Raw genomic sequence first — 20,271 nt, 5'->3', positions numbered from 1 at the left:
TCTAGTGGTGATATCTGAGATTTTAATGCACCTGGCACCCAAGCAGCATACGCTGTCCCCAATATGTAACCTTTTATTCCTCACCCAACCTTCCCCGCAAGTCCCCAAATTCTCTTATATCACTCTCATGCCTTTGTGTCCTCATAGCTTAGCTCCCACTTATAAGTGAGAACATACAATATTTGATTTTCCATTCCTGAGTTACTCCACTTAGAATAATGGCCTCCAGCTCCAACAAAGTTGCAGCAAAAGACATTATTTCGTTCCTTTTCTGGCTGAGTGGTATTCCGTGATGCAGATATACCACATTTTCTTTATCCACTCATTGGTTGATGGGCACTTAGATTGGTTTCATATCTTTGCAATTGCAAATTGTGCTGCTATAAACATGCGTGTGCATGTGTCTTTTTTATAGAATGACTTCTTTTCCTTTGAATAGACACCCAGTAGTGGGATTGCTGGAAATAATGGTATTTCTACTTTTGGTTTTTTAAGGAATCTCCATACTGTTTTTCACAGTGGTTTTACTAATTTACATTCCCACCAGTAATGTAAAACTGTTCCCTTTTCACCATATCCACGCCAACATCTATTTGTGTGTGTGTGTGTGTGTGTGTCCGTGTTTGAGATGAAGTCTCACTCTGTCACCCAGGCTGGAGTGCAATGGCGTGATCTCGGCTCACTGCAACCTCTGCCTCCCAGGTTCAAGTGATTCTCCTGCCTCAGCCTCCCGAGTAGCTGGGACTACAGGTGAGCGCCACCATGCCTGGCTAATTTTTGTATTTTTAGTAGAAAAAAATGGGGTTTCACCATGTTGGCCAGGCTGGTCTTGAACTCCTGACCTCAGGTGATCCCCCTGCCTCAGCCTCCCAAAGTGCTGGGATCACAGGCATAAGCCACTGCACCTCGCCACATCTATTGTTTTTTGACTTTTTAATTATGGCCATTCTTGCAGAAATAAGGCGGTATCTCATTGTGGTTTTAATTTGCATTTCCCTGATGATTGTGATGTTGAGCATTTTTTCATATGTTTGTTGGCTGTTTGTATACCTTCTTTTGAGAAATGTCTATTCATGTCCTTTGCTCACTTTTTGATGGGATTATTATTTTTTTATTTTTATTTTTATTTATTTTTTTTTTTTTAGATGGAGTTTTGCTCTTGTTGCCCATGCTGGAGTGCAATGGTGCAATCTCGGCTCACTGCACCTCCGCCTCTCAGGTTCAACAGATTCTCCTGCCTCAGCCTCCTGAGTAGCTGGGATTACAGGCATGCACCACCACGCCCAGCTAATTTTGTATTTTTAGTAGAGATGAGGTTTCTCCATGTTGGTCAGGCTGGTCTGGAACTCCTGACCTCAGGTGATCCACCCGCCTCGACCTCCCAAAGTGCTGGGATTAAGGCATGAGCCATCACGCCTGGCCTATTTGTTTTTTTCTTCCTGATGTGAGTTCCTTGAGATTCTGGGCACTAGGCGTTGTTGGATGCACAGTTTGAGAATGTTTTCTCCCACTCTGTGGGTTGTCTGTTTACTCTGCTGATTACTTTTTTTTGCTATGCAGAAGCTTTTTAGTTTAATTAGTTCCCCATCTATTTATTTTTGTTCTTGTTGCATTTGCTTTTGGGGTCTTAGTCATGAATTCTTTGCCTAAGCCAATGTCCAGAAGAGTTTTTTGGATGTTACCTTCTAGAATTTTTATGGCTTCAGCCTTTAGGTTTAAGTCTTTAGTACATCTTGAGTTGATTTTCGTATAAGGTGAGAGATGGGGAACGAGTTTCATTCTTCTACATGTGGCTTGCCAGTTTACTCAGTACCATTTATTGAATAGGGTGTCCTTCCCCAATCTATTTATTTGTTTATTTTTTGAAACAGGGTCTCACTCTGTCACCCGGGCTGGAATGCAGTGGCACGATCTCGGCTCACTGCAGCCTCAACCTCCTGGGCTCAAGCCATCTGCCTGCCTTGGCCTCCCAAAGTGCTGAGATTACAGGCGTGAGCCACCACATCCAGCTCCCCCAATTTATGTTTTTGTACGCTTTGTCAAAGATCAATTGGCTTTATGTATTTGGCTTTATTTCTGGGTTCTCTATTCTGTTCCATTCGTCTACATGCCTATTTTTATACCAGTACCATGCAGTTTTGATAACTATAGACTTGTAGTATAATTCTAAGTTGGATAATGTGATGCCTCCAGATTTGTTCTTTTTGCGTAGTATTGCTTTGGCTATATGGGCTCTTTTTTGGCTCCATGTGAATTTTAGGATTGTTTTTTCTAGTTCTGTGAAGAATAATGAAGGTATTTTGACGGAAATTGCATTGAATCTGTAGATTGCTTTGGGCACTATGGTCATTTTCACAATATTGATTCTTACCATCCATGAGGATGGGATGTGTTTCCATTTGTTTGTGTCATCTCTGATTTCTTTCAGCAATGTTTTCCTTGTAGAGTTCCTTGTAGAGTTTTCCTTGTAGAGTTCCTTGTAGTTTCCTTGTAGAGATCTTTAACCTCCTTGGTTAAATATATTCCTAAGTTTTTTGTGTGTTTGTTTGTTTTTGCAGCTGTTGTAAAAGGGATTGAGTTATTGATTTGATTCTTAGGTTGGTCGTTGTTGGTATACAGCAGCATTACTGACTTGCGTACACGGATTTTGTATCCTGAGACTTTACTGAATGTATCAGATCTAGGATCTTTATGGTTGAGTCTTTAGGGTTTTCTAGGTGTACTAACATATTATTGGCAACAATAGTTTGACATCCAGTTTGATTTCCAATTTGGATGCCCTTGTCTGATTGCTTTGGCAGGATTTTCCTAACAGATACTTATTAAAGCTTGTAGTGAGTTAGTGGTGTAGGCTGGTGCTATGGGAACCCCCCTCAGAGGCCCCTAATTTAGCCTAGGTGTGTGTGTGTGTGGGGGGGGTTGAGATGTCAGAAGACATGAGATTGAGCTGAGTTGTGGAGGATGAGTAGGGTTGAAGAAAGTGGGGAAAGGTGTTTCTAGAAGAGGGACCAAGCTCAGAGTGGTGAGGAAAGGAGAAGTGCAGCAAAAAACAGATGCAAACAATGTTACTGCATTGGCTACTTCAAAATGAGCTGCAAAGTGCAGCGGCCAGTTGCTTGGCAAGCATTTCGCTTGGCAAGGAGGACTTTCTTCAGACAGGGTGCAAGGTGAAATCACACGTTGGAGTAATCCACAGAAGGGAGAAAGGAGGAGTGATTTATCTGCCCAACTCCCTGGTGCTTCCCACTTCCCATTGGATAAGGTTATCCTATAGGAACTGACATAGAGGTTTCATCCTCTGGACCTTGGTGTCCACTTGGGAAGCCAGATGCCATGGCCCATGTGTGATGTTTGATTTTAATCAGAAATAGAGGGGTGACTCAGAGAGACAGCCTCAACATGTGGGTGTGAAGACCATCCCTCCCTAGGACTACAGCTTTGACGTCAGGCAGCTCTGGCCACAAAAAAGGGCTCTGATAGAGGCGGTGGTGGTTTGGGAGGCAGGCAGCCCTTTTGGAAATAAAGAGTCAATTAAAAGAATCTAAGGAAGCATACACAATTTGTGTCCAACACGGTCCACCCCCTGTGCCCTCTCATTATGTTCAGCTCCCAGATGATAATTTGGGCTTCAGCTTGTTCTGTGCTAACGGTGACATTCCTAGTTCCTTACTTATTCCTTAAGAAGGGAGCTACAGATCCTGCCAGTCACGGGGTCCCCTTCAAGGTGGTAGTCAAGAGTGTTTTTCTCTCGACTGAAGCCAGGAGTTGGAGACCAGCCTGGGTAATAAAGCAAGACCCTGTCTCTACAAAAAATAAAGAAAGAAAATAGCCAGATATGGTGGTGTGCTACTTGTAGTCCCAGCTACTTGAGAGGCGGAGGTGGAAGAATCGCTTGAGCCCATTGGTTGGAGGCTGCAGTGACCTGTGATCCCACCACTGCACTCCAGTCTGGGTGACAGAGCAAGAGCCCATTACTAATGAAAAAAAGTGTTTTTCTCAAAGACCAAGGCGAAAAGATTAGTCAAAAAAAAAAAAAAAAAGCTATAGCCTTCTTACTTGTAGCTAGTCCAGAGGCTCTAATTGATATTCATCATTTCCCTCCTCCATTCCAGATTCTCCACCTTCAGTTAGCACTTCATCTAGTTTGAGTTGTTTTCCTGGTAGGGTGATCCAGACCTTCACTGCCAAAAGGTGCAGATCCCTAGTTACCCTGTCCTTGTTGGTTGTGGTAGCAGCCCATTAACAGTCATCACTAGACACATGAAACTATTCAGAGATGTCCCAGAGAGTCCCTAGGTACAAGACATTCTCCTCCCTGACTCATGGTGTGGCAGCTACTTTAGCTCCTCATGGTAACCAGAATTGATGATCCCAGCCAGTATAGGAACTTCCTTCCTTTGCCTGTTGGTCCACTGCATGAGGATCTCAAAGTGAATAGGTGGTAGTTGCTGCTACCAGTTTGATGGAATTCTTACTGTGTGAACTGGTACAATTCTATGTCTGTTAACTAGGACTTCTAGCCTGGAGGATCCTAAGATGATGGTGAATGGAAGCATGCATTCACAAATAAGTTGCTTGATGTAACAGTGAGAGGAGCCATTTCTGATTCCAGTCCTTGATACCGAGATCTGTGTATTCTGATCATAGGGGACACAGTACAATATTGTGCGCACACCACCGCATCCAGTTGAGTTTCAAGCTCCATCCTGGAGGAGAGGGCTCCAACCCCACAAAGGGTTGTTCCCCAGATGGTGCCTTCCTGAGCCTTCAACAGGCCACACCATCATTCCATCAAGATGACTAATTATGGGTGATGGGGTAGGACCAGTCCACCCTGTGATCGCGAGCCTATTGTTGTGCCTCTTTGCTGTGAAATGGGTTCCTTGGTCTGAGGCACTGTGATGTGGGATACCATTCTGAGAGATCAGGCATTCTGTAAGCACACGGAGGGTGCTGCTGGAGTTTGTAATCATTCTGGTGAGGTCACATCACTGCTCCCTCAAAAGAGGAAGGGGTCTGATGTTATCAACCTGTTACCATATGGCTGGATGTTTTCTCTCCCTGCTAAGGAATAGTACCAGGTATAGGGCTCAGTATCAATCTGTTGCAAGCAAGTTTGGTGCTTGGCTGTAGCTCTGCACCTCAGTGAGAAGGTGTCCATGATCTTGAGCCCATGAAAAGCCACCAAGTCCACTATGTTGATCAGGCCATTGTGCCAGCACTGGGGGTACAGGTGGCAGAAGGGAAAGGCTGGCTAACATCTACAGGATGAGTTATCCTGCCCAGTGGGTTGTTCACTGCCTCCCCAGTGATAGATGCTCTTTGGTGGGCACAATTTGAGTCCCAAAGATCTGCACCCTGTGTGCACACTTCCATAGGCCCATCTGCCAGGGCTGGGCCTGGATGAGGCAAGTAGGTTCCTAGGGAGGCACTCATCCTTAGGGTTGTGCAAATGCTCCCTTGTCCCGGCCCTGCCATACCCTATGTCTTTCTCGGACTTTCTTTTCTCCAGTCTTTTCATTTTATTCCTTTCAGAGCCCTGCCCAGCTGGCCAGGCCAGGTGCCACTTCCCTGTAGTCGGTGTATATTCTTACCCTGGACTATCGCTCCCCATGGGCAAAGTGGATGACCAGCTATATGCTTGCAGCTCTGATCCCTGGCAGGATTCTCCTTTACTGTTGTCCTTCAGGGACCTCCCAAGTGGAGCCACAGTGCTGTTAGCGCCAGCATGTCATCCTGGCACATTTATCAGTTGGTTATATGGACCCTCTACCCACCCCTGCCCAGAAGACATACATGTGGATTGAAGAAGCAGTAAAATAGAGGCAGGTGATTTGGGAGTCTGGGCCACCACCTGCTCATGCAATTTACTTATGTGTTCTGAACCAGCTTGAGCCTGGTTTGAATGTATCCCTCCCATCACTTAATGGATTACTGCCTTGGACGTCCAACCTTATGACCCATCATTCAGCTTAGGATGGCCATCTCAGGCTGAATGGTCACTTGGTGCCCATTGGTCAGGCACTTAGTCTCTGCTAGGGCTCAAGAGCATACTATAGCTATTTTTCAGAGCGTAATTCTTTGTCAGAAAGAGCATGACATGTTTGTCAGAGATGACATGGGAGGGTTGTTCTGGAACCCTAGGGTGTGTGCTGCAGTTCTCCCTGGGAGCTCACCAAAGACTCCATGCTTTATCCACCATGGTGATTCCAGCACCACTGGATATGCTGGGTCACACGGCCCAAGAGGCAGAGCAGCTTGTGTCACAGCCTGAACAGCGGTAGGGACCTTCCTTTCTTTGTTTTGAGACAGAGTTTCTCTCTTGTCGCCCAGGCTGGAGTACAATGGCGCCTCTCAGCTCACTGCAACCTCCGCCTCCCAGGTTCAAGTGATTCTCCTGCCTCAGCCTCCCAAGTAGCTGGGATTACAGGCACGTGCCACCATGCCCGGCTAATTTTGTATTTTTAGTAGAGACAGGATTTTGCCATGTTGGTCAGGCTGGTCTTGAACTCCTGGCCTCAGGTGATCCGCCCGCCTCGGCCTCCCAAAGTGGTGGGACTACAGGCATGAGCCATTGCACCCAGCCCAGCAGGGACCTTTCTTATCCTGGGACTCACCTGAATTGGCTGCTTGAATTCTGGGTCACCCAATAACTAGGTTGAACGAGATTCTCAAGTGCAGCATATCTTGCCTCCAAAATCCAAAGAGGCCAAATAAATGCCTTGCCTCTTTCTTAGTGCTAGGAAGCGCAGGGTGCAACATCTTGTCCTTTTTAGCAAGCTCTAGCATGGGACTTTTGGAAAGAATATGGTGATCAAGGGAATCTGAGGAGATCTGTGTCCAATATAGCAAGAATAATATGCACAGTGGATCATACAGACAGAGTTCTTCACCTTTTTATTCCTACTGTCTGCTTTCAGGGAACAAAACTGATGAGTTTTAATTTTTACCATCCTGCCCTTTGTGTCCAAACCTTAACAATGGCCCATCATTACCTTGTATATTCAGTTATTATTTGACAAATAACTGCCAAGGCCTGGCCTTGCCTTATTTGAGGATTACCTGGCGCCATTTTACAGGTGAGAAAACTGAGATCATGGTCAAGAGACTTAGCTTCTGTCACACAATAAGAACACTAATCTGAACCTGGGGCTTCCAATTTGGAACTTGTAGGCCATGGGGGTGGAGAGAGATATGCCATCATGTCCGGCTTGCCATGAGCAAACACTGTGCTAAGCGCTTTACCGGTCTGAACTCACCTGCCCTTATAACTGGCCCATGAAGTGGGTGCTATTATTATTCTCCCCACTTTACAGACAGGCAGTCTGAGACTTGGGGAAGTTAAATGACTTGCCCAGGGTCACACAGAAAGGAAGTGGGGATTAGAACCAGATGGTCTGGTTTCAGATTTTGGGATCTCAATCAGTAGCCAGTATAGCTGCCAAGAGTTAAGGACGCAGCCCCCCACAGATGGGTGGGCACTGCCAACTGCTTTTCCACAGAATGAGTTCATGTTAAAGACACCTGAGGAGAAAGGAAAAGGAGCAGGACTTTCCAAAGCCTCGAACTATTACTAGAGCAAAAGAGCTCTGTATGGAATTGCCCTGAGAAGACCCTTTTCAAACTTTTTTTGTTTGTCGTTTTAAGAGCTGGGGTTTTGCTATGTTGTCCAGGCTAGACTTGAACTCTAAGTAGTTGGGGCTAGAGGCACACACCACCGCATCCAGTTCAGTTTCAAGCTTTAAGAAATCAGAATCCAGAATGTTTTTCTAACCATCAGCCCAAACCCTACCCTTGCAGGAATGCATGCTTTGCAGCCTTTTAAACCTGAAACATGGACTCATTTGCAGAATCATAGTATCTTTTTGCAAGTAGTTTTTCTTTCAGCAGAATGTGCTTTGCCAACATCATGAGCAATCATAACACACTCCCACAACACTACTGAAAGGAGCAGTGGGATATCTTAGATTTCACATAATGCCTTTTCTCTGAACAGTTCTAGGCATTTGTAGAGCCAAAGCATTACTTTATAGTTACTCTTCCTGTATCTATTTAGTAAACACGGATTCTATGCCTACAGTTCACCAAACATGCAAAAGTAAATAAAAACTCAGCTCCTTGTTTTGGAGCTCACTTCTGGGGGAAAAGAAATGACCATTGCTTATTAACTTCTGGAGTACAGTGGCACGATCACATCTCACTGTAGCCTTGAACCCCCAGGCTGAAGAAATCCTTCCACTTCAGCTTCCCAAATACCTGGGACCACAGGTGCACGCCACCACACCCAGTTAATTTTTATTTTTTGATTTTAATTTTTTTTTTTTTGAGACAGAGTCTCGCTCTGTCACCCAGGCTGGAGTGCAGTGGTGCTATCTCGGCTCACTGTAACCTCCACCTCCCAGGTTCTAAGGGATTCTCTTGCCTCAGCCTCCCAAGTAGCCGGGATTACAGGCGTGTGCCACCATGCCTGGCTAATTTTGTATTTTTAGTAGTGACAGGGCTTCACCATGTTGGCAAGCCTAGTCTCGCACTCTTGACCTCAGGTGATCCACACGCCTCGGCCTCCCCAGGTGCTGAGATTACACGTGTGAGCCACTGCAGCTGGCCTATTTTTAAATTTTTTTGTAGAGATGAGTCTCCCTATGTTGCCCAGGCTGGTCTTGAACTCCTGGGCTCAATTGATCCTCCTGCCTCAGTCTTCCAAAGTGCTGGGATTAAAGGCATGAGCCACTCTGCCTGGCTGCATATTAGTGCCTCTTACTTCTAATTGAAAAATTAGGTAACAAAAGAAGTGAAATAGAAGTGAGAGACTATGAACGTGAAATGGTCAGCTTCTGGCTCTGACTTCAACAGCTAATTTTTCTCCGTGGGTCTGCCATGTGTCTGGCTGTTTCTAAATCAGGCTTTATTATAGAATTAGTGCATGAATTTATAATGAGCCGGTCCTAGTAAAATCGTTCCTTGTTCTTATGAAGGTATGAAAAAAACTTATTTCACAAAATGTTATATAGTATATTAATATATCCTTTTTTTTTATTTTTAGAAATGGGGGTCTCACTATGTTGCCCAGGCTGGTCTCAAACTCCTGGGCTCAAGTGATCCTTCTGCCTCAGGCTCCCAAAGTGTTGGGATTCCAGGCATGAGCCACCGCATCCAGCCTATAATATACCCAATGTTTGAAAATTATAAGGCCATTTGCAATTGTAATATTATTATTGATATTGATAAATTAGATCATTTGCTTGGTTTTTAATATATTATAGAGGGCTCAAAGATCAGCTGATTTACTTGAATAGACAATAAATCAATGGCAGAAGTGATAGGTTTCGAGTTTATTTTCTTCATTTGTTTCCACTCTGAGGTGGTAACCTTGTCTTATTTATGTTGAATTCTCAGTGCCTGGTAAAATGCTGGCATGCAGGAGATGCTGAATAACTGTGTATTGACATTTTGAGGAAAAAAAAGCAAAGAAAGGAAGAAAAGGAAGGTTTAGAGGATAACAGCCCTTCCAGGGAGAGGCAGCTTGTGCTGACTCCTCTTCCACGCTCCCCACTGGGCTGCCTCACAGGCTGTCTCCATGCTTCTCCTCACGCACAGTTGCGGGTCAGCCTCTGTGTGTGGCAGATGATTCTTCACTCACATGCCTGTGTTTGCCAAGGGCACCCGCGTGGACGAGGATGATGAGGAAGAAGGAGCTGTGGTTTACCCTTCCGTATACGGGTGACTGTGAGGCTATGGAAGGAGAGTGGTGGGGGTCAGGGTCTTTTTGAGTGTCTGCTCCACCACCAGAAAGGCTGTGTGGCTTGTGGCAAATCCCAGAGGCCCTCTGAGCCTCATTTTCCCCACATGTAAAATGGGAATAACCCAGACTAAGCCATTGTACGTAGGAAATGACCAGTGACTCAGTGCATTGCTTTGTCAACTGTTAAAGGCTGCTGCTGTCAGGCCGGAATTATTATCATTGTTCTATTTATTATATCCTTAGAAGAGTAATAAGAAGTGGAAGTCCATCCAGTCAGCTCATTCAACAGAGTGGAGCCCTCCCTTGATGTAGCTGGCAGTGCCAGGCCCTGGGGATATAGCAGCAAACAAGATGTGCACAGCCTTTCTCTCTGGGAGCCTTTATTCTGGTGGTGGAGAGAGAAATAAACTTATGAACAAATAGGAAAAGTGATTTCAGCTCATGATGGGAGCGAATAGGAGGTATGAGGATGACAGTGTAGGGTGTTAGATGTAGAGTAGGTGATGCTTTTGGAAGGCCTCTCCATGAGGTGACAGGTGAGAAGGAGCCAGCCATTCAAGGTCTAGGGAGAGTGTCCCAACAGGGGACAGTGGGTGCCACCACCTACAGCACACAGCACAGCCACAGAAAAAGGCTCCCCGCATCCCTCATCCCCCCTTTTCAGTTCTGGGGTGGGGCAGAGAAGGACCAAAGATGGGGAGGAACTAAAAAGGCAGTGGGGAGGGCTGTGGAGTGGCTGCACACGTCCCTCCAGCCCAGAAGTCTGCCTCCCCAGCCCAGGTTCTGCAGAGAGTTCCAGAGTCCTGGCCACCTTCAGGATCCTGCCTTTTGGACAGGGAGGCCCTTGGGGATAGACTATCTCTCGTTGGGCCCAGCTCTGGGTAGGATGACACTGTAAGGAGGAGGAATGCTCGTGCTCAAGTATCCACCCCGCAGACTCAAACCAGTTGTCTTTTTCTTTTTTCTTTTTTTTGAGACAGAGTCTTGCTCTGTCACCCAGGCTGGAGTGCAGTGGCATGATCTCGGCTCATGCAACCGCCGCCTCCCGGGTTCTAAGGGATTCTCCTACCTCAGCCTCCTGAGTAGCTGGGATTACAGGTGCCTGCTACCACACCCAGCTAATTTTGTATTTTTAGTAGAGATGGGGGTTTCACCATGTTGGCCAGGCTGGTCTCGAACTCCTGACCTCAGGTGATCCTCCAGCCTTGGCCTCCCAAAGTGCTGGGATTACAGGCATGAGCCACTGTGCTTGGCCCAGTTGTCTTTTTCTGTTTGAAAAGGGCCAAACAAGGAGAGCAGTGAGTCTGATTGTTAGCGTTTGCCCGATTGCCATTCTATCCCAAGCCTGCTGTCTAAGCATTGCTCTCCACGCAGCAGGGCAGTCTCAGCACAGCCCATCTGTGGCTCTGCTCTGCATGGCCTGAACGCTGCTTTGCACAGCCCACTTCTGGAAACCGTGCTTACCGCTTTGATACACATTGTGATCACTGCAATAGAAGTGTTTTCACCTTTAAAATGGAATCAGTTACTCTGTGTGTGGAAGCCTGGGCCCAGGCCAGCAGCTCTGTCAAACAGAGGGGGCTGTCTTGGACTTTGGAACAGCTGAGCCCTCCGTGACAGCGCTGTCTACATGCAGCCCAGGTTACGAGACTGCCAGGAATCTCTGGTGTGCCTCAACATTTCACTGGGATAGACTTAGCTGGGAAATAGCCTCTCTTACTGTATCTTCACCCGTCCTCCACCCTTGTGCCCAGGTGAACCTGGGCAAGTTTCTTGATCTTTCCAAGCTTCAGTTGCTGTCTGGTAAACGGGGAAATAACACCTTTCTAGAAGAGAGGTTGTGGGATTCTTTTTTTTTTTTTTTTTTTTTGAGGCAGTGTCTCGTTCTATTACTAAGGCTGGAGTGCAGTGGCGTGATCTCTGCTCACTGCAACCTCCGCCTCCCAGTTCAAGTGATTCTCCTGCCTCAACCTCCTGAGTAGCTGGGACTACAGACATGAACCACTAGGTCTGGCCAATTTTTGTACTTTTAGTAGAGATGGGGTTTTGCCATGTTGGCCAGACTGGTCTCGAACTCCTGACCTCAGGTGATCCGGCCACCTTGGCCTCCCAAAGTGCTGGGATTATAGGCATGGGCCACCGCGCCCGGCAAGGTTCTGGGATTCTATCAGCAAATGGATGTGCCAGCTGTCAGAGGCTTGGATATTTTCTTCCTTTCTTTTCTACCAGCCCCCTGAATCCTGAAGGGAGCATTTAGCAACCTTTTTGTTCTTGCTGACTAGGGCTGAGGGTCAGACCTCAGGTCTCCCCTCTGGCTTTATCTCTCCCTTCAACCCTGCATGCTGCTGGGCCCTGAAAGGGCTCCCAAATGTCATCCTCTCTCCTCAAGGGGCTTACATCCTAGAGAGGAAGGGAGGAAACTCAAGAGAGTGCAGTCTGGGGGCATCTGGGCTGGGCCTTGGGAGCTAAGTAGAATCCCAATAAGAAGTCATGGGTGGAGAGGGTGTCCTGAGCATAGGGAAGGGCTTGGGCAAGGATGTGGAGGCAGGGTGGTCATTTGGAGCTGTGGCAGGAACATGCTGGGTCAGATCAGCTTGCCCTTCCCACTTCTCTACTTCTCTCTCCTGCTGTGTGTACTTTGCTGCCAGAAGTTTCCTGAGGCTGAATTTGATGTTAGACTGAATTGCAATGAACCGGCTGGGGCAGTGGTGACAGGAGGGCAGGGGGTGGAGCCCCGCAGCAGCTGTAGTTCTGTGTCAGGTGGCCGTGTGTCCAGATGGTGCTGGGTCAGATCTGGCAGTGCCTGGAGGGGGTGGAGAGGGATGGTGAAGAGAATGAGAGAGCCTGGGAATCTGGAGAGACTGGCAGAGAGACTGCTTGGCGACTTGAGAGCCAAGTTCCAGGACTGCTTGGAAGTCATCAGGGAGGGAAACTGCTTGGTATCCTGGTGGTCTCAAGGATACCAAGAGATACCCTAGAGAACCCAAGGAGGCTCCAGATGTTCTGAGGGACCCATGAAGCTGAAGGTATCACAGGAACTAGAGGATGTGAGGGTTAGGGCAGAAAGATGTTAGAGGGAATTGAGGATCTCACAGATGCTGAGTGCTGGAACTAGAGGGCTAGAAGGGATGGGAGATTGAAGGGTTTCCCTCTTCCCTCCTCCATCGTGGCTGAGTACAGACTTGGTGGCTGAGGAGGAGTCATGGCAGTCAGGCCTCCAGACTTCCTAGTGTAGCCCCAGGGACTGAGGTCCTCACATGTGGTCCCAACATCATCCGCGACCACCTGAGGGAAGAGGCAGCTGGTCCAGCTGATGCTTTGGCTCAGGGATCATGTGTCCCGAGGTACATGGTGGATTTTCCATTTGACGGGTGACTTAACCTGAGGATTGGAGAAGTAAATTACCAATAACTTTGCTGGAGCAAATTAAACAACTAGTTTTAGTTAAGTATGTTGAACCAAGATTCAGTTCAGGTCTGGCTCTCAAGGTAGTATTTTTTTTCCTTTCTGTACTCTCTGCCCCTAGTTGGTTTGTTGTCATTAATTCATCAAGCATCTATTTGAAGCCTAGAATGTGCTGGAGTTTGTTATGGTTTTAAGGGATACAAAGATAAATGAGACATGAGGGCAAGAAAGATATATAAGTGCCGGGCGCGGTGGCTCAAGCCTGTAATCCCAGCACTTTGGGAGGCCGAGGCGGGCGGATCACGAGGTCAGGAGATCGAGACCATCCTGGCTAACATGGTGAAACCCCGTCTCTACTAAAAATACAAAAAATTAGCCAGGCATGTTGGCGGGTGCCTGTAGTCCCAGCTACTCGGGAGGCTGAGGCAGGAGAATGGCGTGAACCCGGGAAGCGGAGCTTGCAGTGAGCCGAGATTGCGCCACTGCACTGCAGCCTGGGGGACAGAGCAAGACTCCGTCTCAAAAAAAAAAAAAAGAAAGATACATACGCAAACAATCCAGGTCATTCAGAGTTTAACTTTGAAGCAAGGATTTGGGGGAAGGGGTATAAGAAGGAGTGGTCTATTCTGCCTAGGATAAGATTGCAAGGGGAAGAGAAATCAGTAAGGGCTTCAGAGAGGAGGCAGCAGTTGAAAGAGCTGATTTAATGGGGGAGTAGTTGATCCTCAAGATATATGGGAAGGGAGAGGTGGAGGAGAGAGGATGATGCTGAGTCGCAGGAGCAAAGTGAATGAGGGCCTGCAGGCTTAGAGCTGCAAAGCCCTCTGGAGGATGGTATGGGCGTGAAGGGGCAGGAGGCTCAAGAGATGAAGCCTAGAGGTAGGCCTGCCTGCGAGCTTTGTGCTTACCTCACTGGCACTGGGGAGCCATTGAAGGATTTTCAGCAGGGAAGCATCGAGATCCGAGTTTCATCATCCTCATTCCTTCATTTATGGTGCTCTCGTAGCATTTGGTTCTTACACAGCTGCATGAGGGTTTGCCATGGTGTGCTGCAATTGTTTGTCTACATGTCTTCTCTCCCAGCAGATAGCATGCCCCTCAGGGCAGGGGCTTGTTATTGCCTATCTTTGTGACTTCTTCACCCACCGCAGGACCTACCATGAGTGGGTATTCAGCACATCGCTTTTTGCTAAACACATTTTGGTCCTGGGGCCATACAGACACCATCCTGCTCATAAGGACTTATGCCCACCCATCTCCAAAGCCCTCTTGGCCCAGAGTGGTACACCATGTAGGCAGTGTGATATAGTGGAAGACAGGTGTACAGATCTGACTTTGAATCCCAGCTCTGCCATTTATTAGTTGTGGGACTTTGAGCAAGTTATTTGACTTCTGTAAGGCTCGCTTTCCTCATCTGTAAAATGTCAGCAATAGTGTGAGCTTACAAGATTTTTTTTGTGTGTTAAAGTGCATGTCAAGGCTGGGCGTGGTGGCTCATGCCTGTAATCCCAGCACTTTGGGAGGCTGAGGCAGATGGATCACCTGAGATCAGGAGTTCGAGACCAGTCTGGCCAACATGGTGAAACCCCATCTCTACTAAAAATACCAAAATTAGCTGGGCATGGTGGCATACCCCTGTAATCCCAGCTACTTGGGAGGCTGAGGCAGGAGAATTGCTTGGCCCTGGGAGGCGGAGGTTGCAGTGAGCCAAAATTGCACCACTGCACTCCAGCCTGGGCGATAAGAGTGAGACTCTGTCTCAAAAAAAAAAAAAAAAAAAAAAAAAGTGTATGTCAAGTGTAGACATGTGGTAGGTGCTCAATAGATTTTAGGTATAAGAAAAATAATAACTACCATGATGCTGCTCATTTGCTTATTGTTTCTTGGCTCTAAACCCTCCCTTCTCTACTCTGCTCTGTGAGGCTGGGGCTGAAACTCTGCCAACCACACTTCCCAGACTCCTTTGCCCGCTCTGTTAGGTTCTGCCAGTAGTGGGTGCTGCTGGGAGACAGGGGATGACTCACTTCTTTCTGTTTGTTTCCTTTCAGTATTGCTGGGGTACCAGCTGGGCAGCACCACCTCCTCCTCTGAGGGACCCCACCTCTATAGGGTCCCTTTCTTGCATTTTTAGATTCTCACAACCTCAACTCGCCTCTTTGTTCCCCCAGCCTAGGGGAGTTAGCTTCTTCCTGCAGTTATCTCTGTGTTACTTAGTGTTCTCTTTTTGCTTCTCAACCCTTTCGCACCAGTAAAGTCAATCCCTTATATTCAATACTCTCTATCTGTGGAAATACCTGGAGTGGTTTCTGTTTTCCTAAGGGGACGCCTAACACTCACACCATAGCTGTGTATGGTAGTAGGTATTAAATGCCTTGTGGGCAGTATAGAGATCAGACAGGGTGTCATGGGGAAGCCACAGAGACCAACGATGCAGAGGAGGGAACGGGGACAGATGTGAAGGCCAGTCTCAGAAGATGCAAGTCCCAGGCTTGGTGGTGGGTGACACAGTACAAGCTGGCAGATAGGGAAGAGTCTAGACTGATTGAAACATGGGCTGTATATTAGGCTGGGGCATATCATGATGCTGGAAAGGCAGGTTGCAGCTAGAAGTAGAAGGCTTAAATGCCACAGCCTGGGGACAGGGAAGATGCAATTTAGAACTATAGACAGAGACTGAAGGCAAAGAGAGGAAAATGCAGCTGTATTCTCTGTCCTCGAGGCAGAGTGGGGCGGTGGATGTGGGCTGGACCTCCAGTAACTGCCTATGTGATCTTAGGCGAGTCATTTTGCTTCTCAGATCATTGATGCCGCCCTCTCTAAAGTAGATTTAAAAAAATCTAATTTGGAAATAGAAAACTCTTTGCCAGTATAAGGAGTTACTTATGTTAAATGTTATTCTGACTGCATTCTAGCCTGGGTGATAGAGACCCTGTTTCAAAAAAAAATGAAACAGAACAAAAACTATTCTCGGTAGGTGGGGAGGAGTGGCTCTGAGGGAGGAGATTCAGGAGTGGGCGGAGGGGGGGTTGTATTTTCAGGCTGGGAAAGAAAGGAGAGTGGGAGCCCAGTGAGGAAGAATTTGGGGAGGGCCTCAAGGGGTGTGATGGTCCACACTTAGACTGGGAGGAAAGGGTGGGCAGAGAATCAGGAAAGGAATGGAAAAAGGAGACACGTCTAGGTGATGGGCATGGAATGTGTGAGAAATGGAAGGGTGTGGGAACCCAGACTTGGGAGTTTGAGCCACTACAGGCAGAGGCTGACCCCACAGGGTTGGGAGGGGAAAGTGCCCTCACTTTATGGCCCCAAAGATCCTGCAAATAGAGAGCTATTGGCCTCCCTTGGTGTAAGCCTAGGGTTGCTAGGAATTTCTGAGAAGTGTCTGCTTTTCTCTACTTCCCACCTGTTTTATGTCTCCTGGGATGGAAGACATGGTAGGGCTACAAAAACATGCTGCCAATCCTGAATTCAAGAAAATGGACTTTGTCCCAGCCCAAAACATGGAGGAAAAAAATGTTCTTGGAGAGTATGTATGCGACAGAGCCCGCGATACACACCCAGGTAGCGAGGGGGCAGAGCGGGGGGCCTGTAAGGCTCTGTTCACTCATCCTGAGCCCAGACCTCTGGGCAGGAAGCCTCGTTCTTTTAAAAGCAAACTGCTTGTTTTTCCCTGCATGAATAATGTATGTTCTTTAAAAAACACAAAGAGAAAATACAGATAAGCAAAAAGAAGATATAAATCATCCACAACTCATCACCCACATGCATATTTATGCTTCCAGATACTTTTTCTGAATTTGTACATGGAAATGTAAAAAATGGCATCATTTATATTATCTGTAAACCTGCTTTTTTCACCCCACAGTTCATCGTGGCCATCTTTCCGTGTCACTAAATGTACTTCTGCAGTGTCTTTGTAAATGATATCACAACCAGATAACGACAATAATTTGTATAGTGCTTTATAGCTTACAAAGCACTGGGCATCCATTATCTTATTTAAGCTCTTGGCCTTCCAGCATTAAGGTCTCTCCCCTAGGAAATTCTGCTTCCAAAAGAGGCACCCCTGCCTCCTTCACATCTGTGCCTCCCATGCCCCAGAAGTTGCCACCATCTAGGGAGGGTTGCTGGCCAGGCCCCTTCTCCCTCTCCACTTCTTGTCTGACCCTGCTGTCAACTTCTGCCCTTTGTCTCATTTTCTTGAGAATCCCTCTTCATAGTCTCAGAATTTCCTCCTGGCTGCCACCCTTGTCTTCTCTGCTTCATCTGTCCTCCCCTGTCTCCTCCTGCGTGTCTGTCTGCCCCCCTCCTCCTGTCCAGTTCTGCTTAAGACACAGGGTGACGCACCTGGGAGGCTGGGAGCCAGAGCGGGCCCTCAGGATGGGACTCGTCTCATCTCCAGAAATGACTGAGCAGAAAGTCCCCCTGTTGTTCACAAGTGGGGAGGGTTGGGGGCCAGACCCACAGACATCAAAGGGACAGGGCTGGGTAAAAAGTCCCGGGGTGTCCTCAGAGCTTCCACAGCTGTGCATAGGGACGTTTCTGAGTTCCCGTCTCCCTACCGCTGCCTCTCTCTTCCACACCCTGCTCTATTTCTTTCTCTCCTCATGACCTACCTGGCATCCCCATTCTTTCTTGTCCTCTGACATCTAGAGGCCTTGGTGCTTGACAGCTACCTCCCTCTGTGTGGAAGGAGAGGGTAGGGAGAGAGGCAGGAAGGAATGCCCTCTGTCCCTGAACTAGCCTCACTTTTTGGTCCTGGAACTTCAGTCCTATCTTCACCCTGTGAGTGCCTCCCTTATGCCCCTCCCTCCTCCCTCCTCTTTCATGGTGGGAGTGCTGAAGGTGAGGAGAGGCTGGACTCTTCCTGCAACTCTGGGCCTGCTAAGTCGGGGAGGCCAAACCTTTCAGATGTGCTGCCTTCACAGGACTGAATGAGGAGCATATTTCACAGGGCCGAATGAGGAGCATATCTAAACTGGAGCTGGACAAGCTATGCAATTAGCCAAGATCCTGGGCAGGGATCTAGATCTTCTGGCTTTGGAGAAGGGCAAATATTTCAGAGTTAGGGAAATCCAGATATCCACGCCCAGTGGTCACCCCACCCCTCGCCACACCCATTCTGAACACTTAACCCATGGCCCATCGGGCCACTTTTCAACAGCAAGGACATCAGAACTCTGAGCCATGTGGCCCCTTTAAAGAGCCTTGCCTCAGCCGGGCATCAGCTGCAGCTGAGGACTTGATCTCCAGCTCCTATCTCACCAAGTGCCCTTCCCATCTGACTGTGCATCTGGGGCTCGCCAAGCACCTTGTGCTCCAACTGTGTACCAGGGAGTCACCAGGTACCTTCTGCACTATGTGCCCAGGGCTCCCTAAGCACCATTCACTTCAGCTTTGCATCCAGGGTCCAGGGGCTCGCCAAGTATCATCTGCTCTAAACCCATCCCCAGCTCCGCCCACCTGGATTCCTTATTTGGCACACATTCAAGAGGATGCTACATTCCCCACCCTCTCCAGCAGTGGATGGTGCCACCCTAGTGATCACTTACTAGTGGGCCCTTGGCCGAGTAACCCAGAGGGGCTCAATTTCATGGTGGATGACCAGGAGATGAGCCAGGTGGTTCCAGCTCTCTGCCTTCTGTGCAAAGAAAGGGGGTGGGCAGGGAGTGTCAGTACTTTGTCAATCGACCTCACAGGGCTTGGAGGAGACCAAAACTTCAGTCCTACTCCTGGGAGCAGGTGGTGTTGGCCTGAGGAGTTGTGCATGGGAGCCTCTGGCTGGAAGCAGGAAGACCTTCGCTGTGGGTTGGTGGTCACATACTAACATCCCCCTTGTCCTTAGCCCTCAACAGAAAGTGTGAGAAGATGCCAAACAGCTCATGAACCAGGGGAGGAGCTTCCACGGTGTGTCGACACTGGGCCAAGGGCAAGGTCCAAAGTGTCTACTCCAGGACTGTCCCTTGGCTGGACATCTAAGACCTGGTACTCTGCCATCCAAGCTCCCTGGGACTTGGAGCTTGGTATTATGGGGCAGGATAAAACACGTTGGTATGAGCAGGTGTCGGAAGCTGAGCTCTCATGTCCTTGTACCCCATTCTTCTTCCTACTTGGTGACAGCTAGGAACTACCCTCTGCTCCATAGCCAGAGCCTAGAGGAAGAATAACGGTGAGCCTAGAGGAAGAGGAACCTCATCCTGCTGCCACCGAGGCCTGGCTCAGTGGCACAGCTCACTTGACTTCGGACCATTTCCACCTCCTCCCCGAGGCCCCTGGGCCTCTCTCCCCAGAGAACTCCAACCTGTTCTCCCAGCCCCCACAAAGATGCATCAGTTGTTCCTGAGCTTAGAGGGGGTAGGGTATGAGATCCATAGTCCCCAGCACCCATTCTCGTGTGGAGGACCTGCCACAAGGCCACAGGCACAGTTTTGAGGGATGGATGGTAAACATTCCCTTCTTTTATGCTCACCTGTCTTCTACCAGCCAGCTACAGGTTTTTTTTTCTGGAGTTCTGTCTGAATCTGGGGAAGAGGAGGGGGACCAAGACGGGTGTTTCTGGATTTTAGTCGCTGCATTTACTGTTCTGCCTCTGTGGTAGGTGTTCATCCTTCCTTCTCCAGGTCAACCTGTTGTCTGTCTGCAACTGTCTCTCAGATAGGAGACATGTCTTCCCTCCCCAAAGCTTCCCTGTAGCGTTGGGAAGTCCCTCCTGAAGTCCAACCTCCATCTATCTTGCTACCTAGTTAAATCCACTTCTTTTCTAGGACTTGGACAGCAATAGAGCTTATTTCCTAGCATTCCTACGTCCTTCCCCAGAAGTACTTCGGGGCCAGCCACCACCTGCCCATCTTTGCAGGTGCAGCCCCGACGGCATATTCCTGAAGCCCTCTTTTCTTCGACTTCCAATCCCTTCCTTAAACTCTTCCACATCCAGACGACCGGCACTGTGAGGGTTAGGGGGCATAGGTAGTGGGGAGAGGGGTTGACCCCACTGCTGCCCTGCAGGCATGTGCAAATGCAGGCATGCCTGTGTGCTCTGTGTGAGTGTGCAGGTCTCAGAGCCAGGGCTTGCGTGGAGTCTCTCTACCCTTCCACCCTCCTGGAGGCCTCTCAGAGACCCAGCAACA

This window comes from Nomascus leucogenys, chromosome 12, assembly GCF_006542625.1.
Source record: "Nomascus leucogenys isolate Asia chromosome 12, Asia_NLE_v1, whole genome shotgun sequence".
Classification (NCBI taxonomy): domain Eukaryota; kingdom Metazoa; phylum Chordata; class Mammalia; order Primates; family Hylobatidae; genus Nomascus; species Nomascus leucogenys.
The sequence above is the reverse complement of the archived record's forward strand: the minus strand, read 5'-3'. Positions refer to the sequence as shown.